The 16,672-nt window shown below is 39.7% G+C and overlaps 1 pseudogene; it reads left to right on the top strand.

Moving 5' to 3' along the window:
• Positions 1-10,356: 10,356 nt before the first annotated feature.
• LOC112824286 (CD9 antigen pseudogene) lies at positions 10,357-11,101 on the top strand (annotated as a pseudogene).
• Positions 11,102-16,672: the final 5,571 nt, after the last annotated feature.

Below are 16,672 nucleotides of genomic sequence, written 5' to 3'. Positions count from 1 at the left end.
TCTCTTGATCCTGTTCCTAGGGCATGCATTCCCAGGGCTTTTAATCATAAGCTTGGGAGGACTTTGATTTCCCAAATCTAAAAGTCTAAGATAGATTCAGTTCTGCCCTTCAGAGGTTTACAACTTAGCTCTTTAGCTTTCTACTCCACACAGCTTCAAATGGGGCAAACATCTTTCTAGGAAAGATCAGCTATGTGCCTGAGATTCCTTAAATCTCCCACTTTGTTATCCTAGCCCCCTGAAAGTCCAAATTTCTGCTGGTCTCTCTGCCTCTCTGAAATGGCCTTCTGCCAAAAGTCAGGTCTGGATTTTCAACCTCCAGATGCACCCAGATTTAGTAAGTATCTCAGATGAAAAATACCGGTAGGTCAATTCACCACTCTTTCTAGGGAATTCATCCCTTGCCTATTTTGCTTTTGGGTCTCCTCCACTGGAAGGGTCTTTGTTTCCTATAAGAGAGTATAAGGTATCTCACGATATTCCACGAGACTATCAGATATCACACTCTACTTTTCAGAAGCTTTCAAACTAGCTCCTTAATCTCCTGTGAAGCCTCAAAACTCAACAAATGTCTTAAAGGGAAAATTAGCCATGCATCTGACACTTATCCAGTCTTGGATTTTGTCACTCTAGCCCTACACAATCACTAAAACCTTTATTTTCCCTGGAAGTAGCCTTTACCCTGGGCCAAATTCTGAAATCTATAAAAATCTCCTAACAGCCTTTGCTGCTTCCATTCTGGCCACACCGTAGGCTATTTGCCTATGGAGAAGCCAGGATGATTCTTTGAAATCATAAATCAGATCATGTCACTCCCCCTGCACTTATAATAAAACCCAAACTCCTTATCATGCCTTCAAGAAACTACATGTTCTTGCCCTGATACCTCCCTAACCTCATCTCTTAACTTTATCCTTGTACACTGCACCCTAGCACAGTGAATAGCACTTGATTCCTAGATACATGTTGTGGTTAGGTGCTCCAGGCCTTCTAGCTATTCCTCAAGTACACTTTCTAGAAATCCATTCCTATCTCCTGCCCCACTCTATCCCAGAATATACCCTCTATAAGACCAGGGACTTTGTCTACTTGTTCAACCACTTTACTCCAGCACCCAAAATAGCTCCTGGGGATATCAGGTGCTACATAAATATTTACTTAACAAATGAATAAATAAAATTGAAGTCACTTTGGCTGAAATGTAGCTGGGGTTCTGAAGCCCTGACTAATTACCTCCTCTTTACTACCAGTGATAACCTAGATAATTCAAAATTGACCACGTATTTTTAATGCAATTTTAATTAAATTCTTAGAGGAACACTGAAACATATCCAAAGCAACATGGGGTTCCAAGTATCACAGTTTAGAAATGAAATGGATCACTAAGATTCCTTCTAGTTCCAGTAGTCTAGCCAAAAATAACATGTTAGGAGAAAAACTACAACTGAATATCCTAAAAGGTCTGTTTCACTGATACTTTTTTGGGGGGGCAAGAAAGATACATGTCCTTAGATGCCATAATAATCAAGAAAAACTATGTACTGACTTTGTAGCTCCAACTTAATTTTTAGTGAAACTTTTCTGATTCAGTGTCACGTTCTAGAAGCCCAGTTGAAATTAGTTCTAGGCTTCTCTCTGAACAAAAGACACTCTTATCTAGAATGTATTAGAGTCTAGACAACTACATATGCTTGTGGCAATTTCACATGTGTAGCTTCAGTTTTTGCAGTGTTGCAGTTTGGGTTCCTTAAGAGCTTAGGCACAGAGTTATAGAAGTTTCATTTGTGGGTGAGAAGGGAAAAAAAAAAAGTGTTCCCACTGACCTATGCTATACTATCCCTGCAGATAAAAAAGGACTTCATGTTTATGGAATTTCACAAAAGTAATGACTACATAAGGTCCAAACAGCTCTAGTCCCTGAAAAGAAGTGCATTTCATCAAAAGAGGTCATTAGTAATCATTCACACAGCCCTGGCATTTTCTTCCCACCTCTACAAAAAGATTCAATTTGTTCTCTGTGTGCAACTTCCCATTATTCCTCAAGACAAGATTTCCCTGAAGTACCAGCTTAGAAGACACAAGGGTGGTTAGGTACACCTTTGGTACCTATCCCTTTCCACTACAATGCATATCTTTCATGATTCCATTGACCCAAGTAGGACATGGTTTGGTTTATTTGCTTAAATAAAATAACACAGGAAGAATGAGTCATTACAAAGACAAAACAATCAAGCTAAAACTTAAAATGAGCAATCATTACCTCAGCCTATGGAAAAATTATTTGGGGACAACCTAAATCCATGACCAGAAGGCAAATTATGGGTGAGATCATGTAAATTTTTTGGTGTTATTCTTTTTTTTTTTTAAGATTTATTTATTCATTCGAGACACAGAGATACAGAGAGAGAGAGAACATGAGCAGGGGGAGAAGCAGAGGGAGAGGGAGAAGCAGGCCCCCTGCTGAGCAGGGAGCCCAATGCAGGGCTCGATCCCAGGACCCTGGGATCATGACCTGAGCCGAAGGCAGATGCTTAACCATCTGAGCCACCCAGGTGCCCCTTTTTGGTGTTATTCTTAGCACACCTTATTAGCATCATCAAATATTATTGTAATAACAGTCATAGCCCACAACTAATACCATATATCAAAAAAAAAAGTTCAAGGTAATCTGAGATTTACACAAGTTCTACTTAACTTTTTACAATTAACCTTCATGCATTTTTAACTCCCAAGTACTCATGTTATAGATAGGTAATTATCAAATAACAAAACACCTGAGAATTTTTCATGACTAATATACTCAGACTTCTCAGAGACAAAGATGATTTCTCTTCAAATTAGCCTTTAGGATTCAGATACTTAAAATGCTTCTTACTTCTAGGATCAAAACTGAAAACATTTTTGTCTCCAGATTTTTGAGGAGCATGATGACCACATAAATTAAAACTGTTCCTTCTCACTTCTGAGGCTTAACCTGTAATTCGGAAGTCTCAAATGGTGGCCAGGAGACCAAATCCAACACATAGATAAGTTTTATTTGAGCTATACAGTGATTTTTTTTTAAATTTGAATTCATTGTCAACATTTAAAAATCAAGAAATTTCACTTTAAAAATCCAGACATCTAGCTTCTCTTGAAAAAGACCATATAGGCTGTTCTTTGCACAGAGAATCAGCTTAAGGAGTAAGTGGGGCTGACATCCAACACACACTTATTTGCTGCGCCAGGTCTATATCCACAAAATATAGGAGTGCCTTTATCTAAGTTGTACAAAGGCACTCTACAGTCTAGAAAGATACTAACTCTGGGCCTTCATTCCCACATAGCAGCAATCACCTGGAAGTTTCAAAGAATGTAAGTTTGAATTTACTGCAGTCCCCACCACTCCTTATTACCCTCCTGCTTTGCTATGTTAGGAGATCTGCCTGGTGTCTGTGTAGACATTTGAGCTTACAACTTTTGGTCAGCATCAGAAAGAAATGATATTTTTTATTTATTCATCTAAATAATATGTTTAGATTCATTTTGCAGAAGTAGGTTATTCAGCTCCTGATATCAATACAAATACTCAGTAATTAGGCTTTATAATCAGATAGACCGGGGTGGCTGTCTAACACTGGGAAAGTTATAGAACCTTTCTGTGTATCAATTTCTTTACCTGGGAAACTAGACTAATAATGCCCACTTTGTAAGTTTTGTACAGTAAAGTGAAGATTAAATGAGATAACATGTAACATAATGCTTAGTGGATATTAGGTATTTTTTAAAGTGTGATTTCATGTTAACTGCTGAAATGACACCCCTCTCCCTGGCCCTGAAGCAAAAAACAGTTGGTTATTTCTGGAATCTGGAATTTCATGAATATTTGTTCAAATTTATTAGACCAGAAAGCATAAAGCATGAACACAGGGATCATGTCTACTTTTCATTATTCTCTCCCCAACACTGGCACATAGTGAGAATTTTAAACTTGCTAGTAGGATAAATAAACAAATGAAATGACTTTCCAGGCTGCACTGAGAGTTGGGAAAAGAGCAAGTTCCTTCTCACTCCCTAATCCATGGCTTACTTTTCCAACATGAATCAGGGGAGACAATTAAAATAGGATTCTTTTTTTTTAGATTTTATTTATTTGCCAGAAAGAGAGAGAGCATAAGCAGGGGGAGCAGCAGAGGGAGAGGGAGAAGCAGGCTCTCTACTGAGCAGGGAGCCAGATGTGGGGCTCAATCCCAGGATCCTGAGATCATGACCCAAGCTGAAGGCAGATTCTCAACTGACTGAGCCACCCAGCAGTCCCTAAAATAGGATTCTATGTCACATGAAAAGACAAATGAAATATTCACCTGAACAGTGAATACAAAATTAAACATTTGCCTTGTGTTGATATCGATTTTCCTGCGCAATGAAACTGTATAATATTATGATGCATTAAATCAAAAACAGGGGGGGTTCAACCATCCCCACCACCAAATAGATGTGTAAGGAGGCTACTAATAAGGGCATGAGCTAAGGTCATGTGATCCAGAAACCCAATGGATGAGCTACTGTCACTTTTCAAGTGGTCCCAGGCAGAATTTTAGGGTGATAGATGACTTAAAAGATGTATTTGAAGATAGGAATTTTGGGGGGTGCCTGGGTGGTTCAGTTAGTTAAGCACCTGCCTTTGGCTCAGGTCATGATCCCAGGGTCCTGGGATCGAGCCCTGCATCAGGCTCCCTGCTCAGTAGAGAGCCTGCTTCTCCCTCTCCTGCTCCCCTTGCTTGCGCTCACACACTCTCTCTTTCTGTCAAATAAACATATACAAACTCACAAAAAAAAAAAGATAGGAATTTTGGGAGTCTAGGGATGTCCCAAAGGCAGTCTTAATAGCAGACTGGGCCAAGGGCAGAGCTCAGTGACTCTTGAACATGGTCTCCTTTTTAAAATAAAATGAAAAGATGCTGGTACACCCAGAAGACTAACTTACTCAACTGTCCTCTGTGGACAGAAATACACTGAGACTTTGGCAGGGTTTTCTCAATGAAAAAAATAAAGTAGTTGACACCTCGTAGTTAGCCAGCTTGAATCTAAAATGTAAAGGCGAGTGAGATTTGTTTTTCCTAACCCTTTCTTTGAAAACATGCAAACTGGTACAATATAGTTTAGTGACCCAGGTTCCTCATTTTTATATTATTGCAACCGGAAAAGGGATGCTACCTCTACTCTATGTGTGTAATGTAGCACAAAGGTATGATCACTGAGGCATACAACCAGAATGTGTCAGTTCAGAGGGGGGAAAAAAAAATCTCCCATCTCTGGCAAAATATTTTACACTAAAAACTATAGCTATTCCAATGCAAGACTTACTAAGTGATATACCCAGGGGACAAAGTGGCTTCATGTTGCAAAAATAATAAGGTCTGGTTTGCACAAGGACTAGTTTGATCTACCCTCTTTTTAACCGACAATGACTTTTTTTAGCCATTCAAAAACTGGGTAATTTGTGTCCTATATTCCCTAATATGGAAGGTTCCAGTGGCTTCACTTTAATCACCCAGGTTGTATGCTGTTGAAAAAAAAATGCGTTAGATGTTGTTACTTTGATACATAAATGCTTTGTTTTTTAAAAAGAAAAGAGATTTTTCTATTTCTACCAGTGAAAAGGCTATGAGCAGAGCTGCCATTCGTAGACTCCTGTGATTTGAGTAGGTGCCTGTAAAGGGCCAGGTGGTGTTTATGCAGATGACTGAGCAAGTTACAATGTGTTCTTCCTTTTGGATAAAACATTAGTGTATCAGATGTGACAAATCAGATGTTCATCTTCCGCACTTCTGCATTATTTTACATTGAGAATTAGATGATGTGCTGGCTTAGCTTTTTGCTTTTGTTTTTTTCTTGAAATGAGTTCATAAATAAAGTTCTCTCTACACTCTGCATAATCACAGTCTCACAGAATAGCTAACTGGCTAGGTAATATGATAATTACAGCTATACCTATCTTGCATTGTACAAGAGAAAAAGCACGTGTTCTGGCTAACAAAAACACACCATTCATACCCTGGAAGAGCTGTTTAACATATTATCCATTCCTATACTCTTGTTGTCAAGGAAAAACATGATCTTCTCATCTTGACATCTTGGGGTGAAGCACCTGATGCTCCAATGTCCACCTAGGAATTTAGCATCTTTCGGGCACCAAAATGCAAAGCTCAAAACCATTCTCCACTGTGCACAATGCAAACGTTTCCTTCCAATCCAAAGGCATGCCTTTGGCAGATGACATAGTATTTTTAAATCACACTTTAAAAGAGTCCCCAAATCATTTTTAAATATACTGCTAATATTCCCACCTACAGAGATAGCATTGCCCCCTCTTAGCATTACCATGCTTTCAAATCACCCCAACTCCCTTTGGCTACTCTCCACACTACCATTTTGTCCAAGAAAAGACAGCCAGAGATTCCCCATGAACACAGATTTCCAAAAAGAACAACTGAAAACTTACACTGTTTTGTGTAGTTGATATCTTTATTTTGAGAGCTCCTGTTATGAATTAGAACAGCACTGTGTGGCTAGTGAGAAATTAATAGACAAAGGTAAGTGAATAGCTTAAGGACTCTTAAAAGTTCTCTCAATGCTCTTAATTCATGCATCCATTCAACAAATATTTATTGAGTTTCTATCATATGCAATTCAAGATAAGACCTTTTTAACCAGGGGACAATGAGAGAGAAGTTACAAATACCATAAGAGAAATATAAGTATACTAAGGAAATTTCAGAGTTAGGTGGAATCACAGAAGAATTTTTAGAAAAGATGTTTTCTGCTGGACCCAGGAGGATGGATAGGCTCTAAAACAAGAAGAGTGGCTGGAGAGAAAGAGGGATGGGAAGAAGGGGTCATAATTCCACACCTCTTAAGAAATGTATTACTACTATGTGGCCACTATTAATAATAATTTCATTATTTAAAGAAGTGATTAATAATAGCTCATGTATTTTATAAAATATATTTGGTATATTTTCATATGTTTTACATATTTATCATTAAATGTTGATATCTTAACATTATACTTTGGTATATTTAATATATTTTACTTACTAAATATTGATGTAATTATTATTATTAAATAATTTATGTATTTTTGTAATATTACCTACCATAAAAGCTCCCACTTACAAAGCATTTTTCCTTGTGCCATGCATTACTCTAAGCTATAAAGCTACTCAGTAAACTCGCACAACAATCCTGCGCGGTACGTACTATTAGTATTCCAGTTTTACAAATAGAGAGGGAAGAGAGATTAACCAACTTGCCCAAAGTCACTGCAAGAATGTGGAAGAACTGGGTTCTAACTAAAATAGGCTGGACTCCAGAGCCCATACTTATGACTGTGCTCTACTAACACAAGATCAGCCACGCTGTGGGACTTTCTGAAGCTCACATGGCTGTTGGCAGAATTCAGTGCCTTACATTGCAGGGCTGGGATCCCCCTTTCCCACTGGCTGCCAGAGGCCCTGCAATTCCTTGCCATGTGGCCCTCTCACAACATCACAGTTTTCTTCTCCCCAGTCCAAGAGAATCTCTCTCTCCAGAGTGCTAAAACTGAGTCCTATACAATCAAGGAAGGGATGATCCCATCACCTTCACCATACAATGTAACTGAACTAAGGGAGGGACTATCTCATCATAAAAACAGGTCCCTATTCATGCTCAAGAGAAGGGGATTATACAGGACACATACACCAGGGAATCTTGAGGGCCATCTTAGAATTCTATCTGTTACACTGTTCCAAAAGTGGATCTTGGAACAATGAGTGATATGAAAGTTATTTATGAAGAAGTTTTCCAAGAAAAAAATAGCAAAGTAATGGGGAAGTGGGGGCGCCTGGGTGGCTCAGTCATTGGGCATCTGCCTTTGGTTCAGGTCATGATCCCAGGGTCCTGGGATCGAGCCCTGCATCGGGCTCCCTGCTCCGCAGGAAGCCTGATTCTCCCTCTCCCACTCCCCCTGCTTGTGTTCCCTCTCTCACTGTATCTCTCTCTATCAAATAAATAAATAAAATCTTAAAAAAAAAAAAAGAAATGGGGACGTCAGCAGAGAAGTTAAGGAAGCCAAACAAGGACACCAAAACTCAGCAAAGTCTCGTGGGGGAGAACTTTAACTCACTTCCAACAGGGAGCTGTGCAGTTTAGGTTCCACCCAAGGGTTGTCCAGATCAGGACTGAGGGGGCTGAAGTATTAAACTCCCATTCCAACTGGCCATTGGTAGTGGGGCTGTCCACTGAGAATGCAAATTCCCAGACTCTTCAGGTATCTGCAGGCAAACTCTAGACACTCACAGCCTAAAAGCATCTTCCTAACAAAACAGGGCAGGTGCTGGCTGTCAGAAATGAAAACCTCTGGGGGTCAACATGAACAAAATGGTAAAGGGATCTGAGGAAATAGTAGGGGAGCATTAACATCATCTGTTATATGAACTTTTGATAAAAGTTTTTAAATATCAAAATTACATCATTTTGTTATAAAAGAAATTACATGAATGTAATAAACTGCTTAATGAAATTATATAGAATTCTGGTTTTGGCAAAATGATAAGCTAAGTTAATATGGAAACCCCACACACACATACATACACTATGACAACATAGAAATACTGAATAAATCTGGAAAAAAGAAGCTGAGAGAAACCTCTAGTATGAAGCCTTGAACTCACTCTCAATCTGAACATGCATGAAAAATCTACCAGAATCAGCATGACAAAGGCTTTGAGAACAGAACTATGGTGTAGACCATCAGGGAAAGTGTACAAACTGTGAAAACCAGAACAGCACTGCAAACTCTTTGAAAACTAAACTGACATTCAAAGCCCATAGAAACCAGGTCAGGACTTGAAGTCTAAGTCTCATAGTGTTAACTGCTTGCTTTAAAAAAGAGAGAAGAAAAAAGGGAGAAGAAAGAGAAGGAGGAGGAGGAGAAGCAGAAGCCATTCTCCAGATTTTAACTGAGCCCAGAATCTCATAGCACAGTATTCAAAATGGCCAAGACACAGTCCAGAATTACTCAACATGCAAAGAACTAGGAAATGTAGACAAGTGAAAAGAAGAGGCAGTCAACAGACACCAACATTAAGATGACCCCAAATATTGAAATTATCAAACAAAAAAAGCTATGGCAATTATTATAACCATGCCACAGGAAGTAAGGGCAAACAACAATCTAGCAACAAATGGAATAATAGGCATTTTCAGCAAATTAGTATTAAATGAAAATTCTATAACTAAAAATTACAAAAACAGAAATTTCTTAATTCACCAGACAGACCTCAATAATAGAACAGAGATAGTGAACTTCAAGATCCATCAGTAGAAATTATCCAATCTCAGTAAGAGTAGAAATGAATCTAATCCGAATAACAGGGAAAAAATTTAAATAATAAACAAGGCTTTGTATTGGAACAATATTAAAAGGTCTAAGATTTATCTTGCTGGAGTCCCAAAAGGAGAGGAAAAGAAAATGGTCCAAAAAAATATTTAAATAATAGCTGAAAATGCCCCAAATTTGGTGAAAGACATAAATTTACAGATCCAAGAACCTCAGTGAACCACATGGGATAAATTTAAAGAAAACCACACCCAGACATATAATTAAAATGCTGGAAGTTTTCCCCAATTCTGCTTTCCTCACCCTTCACAGGTGTGTCTCCTGACAGCACCCCACAGAAAACCTCCATGTATAAATCTCAGAGTCTTAAGAATCTGTTTCCTGGGGAACCCCACCTGTGATATAGCAAAATTAAGTTTACCTCTAGAGAAGGAGAAGAGAAAATGGAATTTGGAGCATGAATAGGAATAAGTTCATAGGCTTAATCTGGGAATCAGTTATTTTATTTTTTGTATGTTTGAAATATTTTATAATTTCTAAAAATATATGCATGTCTCCAGCAGAAATTGTGATACATACATATCATGGTAAGTTAAGCCAAATATTTCTGCCAGTTATGTAGTAACTTCTAGAAAATTCATAGTATGTAATACAGGCAATAATCTGGCCCAAGGGGGGGGGGGAAACTTTAAATATTGAGATGTCAAGTGAAACAGCCTACATGTACTTAGCTACTTTTTTTCTGAAAGTCACTTGTAAAAAATATTTTTTTAAAAGCCTAGAGAGAAAAACAATTCTGTAATAAAAACAAATATTCTATTTTCACCAGACCAAAATGATAAAGACTTTTTTAACAGAGTTTCTTGGTTTTTAATAGCAATTTGAAAGAATAATAGTATCAAAAAGAAGTTCAGGCAGCTGCAGACACCTCAAGTCCCGGCCGTGCACACGCCTCGTGGCACACGAGGAGTCCAGCCTGTCCAGCCTTCACCATGCTGGTCAAAAAAGGCACCAAGTGCCTCAAATACCTGCTCTCTGGATTTAGTTTCATCTTCAGGCTTGCCAGGATTGCATTCCTTGTCAGTGGACTTAGCTCTGAATTGAATCCGAGGCCAAAAGCATCTTGGAGCAAGAAAACCATCATTCCAGCTTCCATACTGAAGTATAAATTCTGACTGCAGCATGTGCCCTCAGGAAGCTGGTGGGTTTTCTGGGCTGCTGGACTGCTGTGCAAGAGCCCAGTGCATGCAGGGATTGTTCTTTGGCTTCTTCTTGATGATATTTGCCATTGAAATAGCTGCAGGCAGGTGGAATATTCCCGCGAAGATGAGGTGATTAAGTCCAGGAGTTTTACAAGGATACCTACACCAAACTGAAAGTCAAGGACAAGCCCCAGCAGGACGCTAACAGCCATTCCCTCTGCATTGGACCACTGTGGTGTGGCTGAAGGCGTGGAACAATTTATCCACCCCCAAAAGGATTCCCTCTCAAGCATCCCAGTGAAGCCTTGCCCTGAGGCCATCAAAGAGGTCTTTGACAACAAATCCCACATCACCCGTGCGTGGGATCGCTGTGGTGGTAATATCTGGCACAGTCTTCAGTACGACCCTGTGCTGTGCTATCCACAGGAGCACAGAGAAGATCTGGAGTCAGCGTGTGCCCCTGAGCAGGAAAGTTCACCCCTGGAGATGGCTGATTACTTTCCTGGGGGGTTTTGGCAGGGGGGAGGGGCACTAACTTTAATATCCATTCTGCATTTCCAAAGGAAAAAAGTGATCCTGTGTTTGTCTTTTTAATGCTTTATTCGATATTGGCATTCGTAGTTGCTTTGGTTTGTTTGTTTGGTTGGTTGGTTGTTTTTGTTTATTACATTAAGCAGAAATCCTGCAATGAAAGGTACTATATTTGCTAGACTCTAGACAAAAGATAGTGTACGTAAAGAGAATTTTTTTTACTTTACATAGATTTTTAAATGTCTATCACATTTAATCAGGTTGTAACTTATGTTGAAGACAATTTCATACATAATAAAAGATAACAATAAAAAGTGTATATTGCATTTTTCATATATTATTTCATTTTATCAATAAAACGTCTGTAGTTATGAATCCCCGTTGCATGGCCACTACATAAAAATGAGCCATAATTTCATCTCTCTCACTGGTTTACATATTAGCCCTCAAGACCATTCAAATTCTAAAACGGCAAGTCAAAAAGCTGGCAGGGGAAACTGCTATTGTATAACTTGACAGAATCGAAGAAGCCGTTGGCCATGTGAATCATCGGGGGACAAATTCACCCTCTGCTTCCTCACCCTACTCACAGATTCCAAAACTAGCTGGGGACACCAGAAAGAGGCTGCTTGGTGAGAAATCTCTTCTTCTCTTTCTAATGGGTGCACGTGCGCACACTCACACACGCACACATGCGGTTTATCTTGCTTCAACTACAGTCTTACTAGTGGTGACATCATTTTTTTGCTCACTAATAACATGCTCCTTCATTGTGTCAAGTACATAAACTTGGAGTGGGTGGGGGGTTTTAAGTATATCCATAAAGTCTTTGATATTCTTTTCTTTTAAAAGATTTTATTTTTTTATTTTTAAGTAATCTCTACACCCAATGTGGGGCTTGAACTCATAACTCCAAGATCAAGAGTTGCTTGCTCCTTTGGCTGAGCCAGCCAGGCACCTCAAGTCTTTGATATTGTACCCTATAAGATGTGGAGCTCTATTCTCTTCCTCTTGAGTGTGATCTGGACTTAGTGACTTGCTTCTAATGAATAGAGTATGTCAGGGGTGACATATGTGTGTCTTCTGAGACTAAGCCATAAAAAGCATTGTGACTTCTTCCTTGCACTCTCTCGGATCACTCATCCTTGGGGAAGCCAGCTTGCATGTTATGAAGATGTTCTCCTTATGGAGATATCTACATAGGGACACGCTGAGGCTTCCTGAGCACAACCAGCACTAACTTGCCAGGTATGTGAATGAATTATCAGTGTGGAAGCAGATCTGTCTGCCCCAGTCAAGCCTTCAGCTGACTGTAGCCTTCATCAACATCTAGACTGCAACCTCGTGACTAACTCTGAACCAGAACCACCCAGCTAAGCTGCCCCCAGATTCCTGACTCATGAAACTGTGTGAGATAATAGGTGTTTATTATTGTGAGCCACTAAGTTTGGGGGTAATTCATTATGCAGCAATAGGTAACTAATAGAGTAGTTTTGTTTGATCCTTTCTCTCCTACTTCTTTCCTTTTGGCCCTTTTCCCAAAGATTCAGACCCTCAGATCATAATATATTTTGCTGATTCTTCTGCAAAGAAGCTATATTCTTTACCCCTCACTGTATTTCCTGCTCTGTTATATTCCTTCATCTCCAAAATCTTGACTTCCCATCCACTCATTCTGAGGGTCTGCCCATCCTCCACTGTACAGAGATCACTCTCCATAGGTCTCTTGCATTTTATAATATCTTGTGAGAGAAAAGACCAACAGCCTTTTTGTTCCGGATGGCCTTTCCAAGGCTGCAGGTTTGCTTACTTTTCAGTATAATAAAATAATGTCTTCCAGGGCACCTGGGTGGCTCAGTTGGTTAAGCATCTACCTTTGGCTCAGGTTCTCACCCCAGGGTCCTGGGATCGAGCCCTGAGCCAGGCTGCCTGCTCAGCGGGAAACCTTCTTCTCCCTCTCTCTCTACTCCTCCCCCTGTTTGTGCTCTCATGCTCTCTCTCAAATAAAATCTTTTATAAAAACTAATACCTTCTTCTGGCGCAAAGATCAAACAGGCTTATTTATTGACCATTATAGAAGATTTGGGTTTCATGAGGTGAGTATTCCTCAGCTGTGATGCAAACCTACCATATCCCTCAGCAGGATTCACTGAGGCCCTTCTCTATCACCCCCATGGCATTTGGAGTGTAACGGTAACCAAAACCAAAATGATGCTCAGGTGGCTGATTGTGCAATGGACAAGTAGGACCTTTGTCTCAGATGCAGGAGCTCATGACTTCTGCAGGCTAACTTGTCAGCTTGCAAGGAAGGTAAAAGCTCAGACTCTTCATAGTTCTTGACAGTTTTAACCCATTCTCCTCAAACCCACCTGAAGTTGTAATCACGCCTCTTTTCTATTCTCTTATTCATTCACCAAATGAAAACGGACTATACGTGCTAAATCTCTAACTGCTGCCCATTTTGATTGCATTTTGTCTTGTTTTGAATACATCTTAGTAAATGCTTCAGGCAAATCTCAAGCACACTCTTCTCATTTCTGCCTTGGAACTCTAGAAGGTGACCATATTTTTGTCTGTTACATCTTCCTCGTATTCTTCTCCGCGGAACCATGAGCCTGCCCCTTATTAGATACATGTGTGAAACTTCCTCTTCTGGGAAATAGTTACCCATTGTTCTTTACCTTTTTCTGATCATCGTCTGAGTCCCCCTTACTCCATCCTTGCTTTCTCTTGCTTCCCTCAAGTACTTAACTCCTCCATGTTATCCAACAGCAGTAAATGGGAGACATCAATGTAGGTTTTTAAAAATCATCTGTTTACCCCCTATAGATGTCTTTTTCCTGTAGAGGGTAAGAAAGCCCTTGAAAGCAGGAGACTTGGCATTTGTTTTCTTAGTAAGACATGCAGATCTGGACAGAGTCCGCTTGACATCGTGGTTACTTTCCCAGCGTGGGCAGACCCACATTGTCTGGCTTCCTGGGATAATCTGAATCTCATCTGGTGACATGGCCTTGTTTCTCAGACACAGGATTAGAAGCCCTGAACAGGCACTGAAATTGCTCCTGTCCCAAGAAGCGGATGGCAACCCTTGAAACAACCTCTAGCTGCTCCTGCAGAGCCATTCCTCTTTTTCAGCCCAAACCTTTCTTACCAGTTTTAGCCTTTATCCACGACTTCTTACTCTTTCCCTCAGGCTCCTATAGTGTAAGTCATCCTCCGGAAAAAAAAAAAAATATCACCAAAGCTCTTCAATCTTTTGTCCGTTGAATAACTCTTAAGTTCTCTTTCTTATGCCCTTTAATGCTCTCTCTGAGATAAGATTGGGCTCCTTGGTTTCATATTCTATTCTCTGTGGGAAAGCATTACAAATAAGAACTAAACAAAAAGTTTTACTCTGAGGAGAACTCTGTGTGTGTGTGTGTGTGTGTGTGTGTGTGTGTGTGTGTGTGTGTGTGTCTTCTTTTCTTTTTGAGGTTTAATCTATTCTTCCAAACATAGAATCTTGCTTACTCTGTCCTTCGCTCCATATATCTGCACTTTCTCTTTCTTATCTCCTTTCCCTATCACTAATACCTAGTTCTTTGAATACAGATAATCACAGAATTTCTTTGGTCTTATTTTAATTCAATTCTAATACAAGTTGATGTTCCCATAGCAATTTTTAAAAAGCAAGCACTGCTGTCCAGGCAGAGGGGAAAAATTGATCCAGAAGCTGAGGAGAAAATTGTGTTGATCTCTAACAGAGATTTATTATACTGAGGTTACAATCAGTCCCTTGCAGAGTCACAGGGTTCTTGGGGTCAGGTTGAAAAGCCAAAACCTTCTAATCTATGGCAGAACTCAATTTTCCCCATGGATTTATCACTTCCTAACATTTTGGCTTATTGTTTAATAGTGCCATAATGATCAGATCTGCATTTATGCAGACTACTCTGCCAGTGTATAAGATGAGCGAGATTATAGTCAAGAATACCAGGTGGGATTCTATTACCCCATTCTATACCCCAGATACGAAATAATAAAGGCCTGAATGCAGGCAGTCATATTGAGAATAAAAAATAATGGGGTAGGTTTCAAGACAGAGTCCTGAGATATGATACGCGGAGCTTGGTGATGACTCAAAGGTAGCAGATGAGGAAAAGGAAAAGTAGAGGAAAACTCAGACATGTCTGGTTAGTCCCGGATTGCCCAGGACTTTGGCAGTTTTAGCAGTGAAAATCTTGTGTTCTGGGAAACCCCTCAGTCCCAGGCAAACTGGCACATCTGAATGCCCTGTGGTAGGAATACCATTAACTTAAATACAGAATACAGGAAAAGGAATACAGTGAAAAATAAATTCTGTATGGACACATTGCATTTAAGACAATTACAGGTGCTATAAAGAAAAACAAACCAGAAATGTATTTTTAGAGCCCGGTGAGAGTCTGGGGCTGGATATGGAGAACTGTTGGGCATCCGATGAGAACTGATGTCCTGGGGGGAGAGGACAAGAATCTCCTAAGGAGGCTTTATAGAATAAAAGAAAAAGGGGGTTGAGAAGAGGACTTAGGTTTGGGGGGAAAAAAGTGAGGGATGTACATGCTCTTGGAGGATGAGAACTCAAGAATTCATCAAAGAAACTGAAAGTGGGAAAAATGAGAGATAGTGATGATCACAGAAACCAAGGAAAGAGGGTTTGTGTTTTTTTTTTTTAAGAAGATCCCAAAGAAGGGCAAAAATGTCAAATGCTGCAGAGAAGAGTCCATGGGACCTGGAAATTAGGTCTATTTCCTGTGTTGATAGGAATGGGGGGCAGATATTAGAAACCAATGCTAAGATGGTAAGGAGAGCGCCGGGGCCCAGAAAGCGCAAAGAGGGTCAGATGGGACAGATATATGGCCCTCAGAGCCCCTGAGAACCCAGAGAGCCAAAGCATGCGCCGCTTCCGTCTCTCTCTATTCCCAGGCCCTGAGAAACTACCATCTTTCCTGACAGCTTTAATTTAAAAACAACTCATATTTCTTGAAAACATAGTATGTGCCAGGCACCTTATATGCCTTATCTCATTTAATCCTATAGCAACCCAATCAGGAACTTACTATGAATATACCTCATTTTGCTCATCTTCAAGTTCTCTCCATTAAAAAAAAAAAATCCGTGATGACAAAAACTGAATAGCTTTCTACAATATACCACACTCCAAGAACATCTCCCTCGTCTTTGAGATTGTTCATTGTCCCTGAATCCTGAGTCGCTATTGTCTGCTTTGGTTTCCAAGAATCACATGAAATTTCTTTCTAAAAAAAAAAATTGTTAAGATACCTTTGAATTCTATTATGATTTTCTGAGGCACAATAACCCCACCCACCTTATGCTAGGTAGCAGGTTAAGAAAGGCTTAGTCTTTCTAGAAGAATATCTAAATAGGCATTCAAATATCCATAGCTCTGCAATATCATATTCACAACCTCCGTAATTGAATACTTTGTTAGTTGTTTTTGTTGGTAACTTCTGTTTACCCATTAAATGATAAACCTCTGAATGTCTGAAACCAAGCATCATACTCTTCTCATCACCTCCAACACCTAATACATTAG

Source organism: Callorhinus ursinus, unplaced genomic scaffold, assembly GCF_003265705.2.
Source record: "Callorhinus ursinus isolate GAN/ISIS: 27379988/994484 unplaced genomic scaffold, GSC_fseal_2.0 scaffold9, whole genome shotgun sequence".
Classification (NCBI taxonomy): Eukaryota; Metazoa; Chordata; class Mammalia; order Carnivora; family Otariidae; genus Callorhinus; species Callorhinus ursinus.
This window is presented reverse-complemented; position numbering and strand designations above follow the sequence as displayed.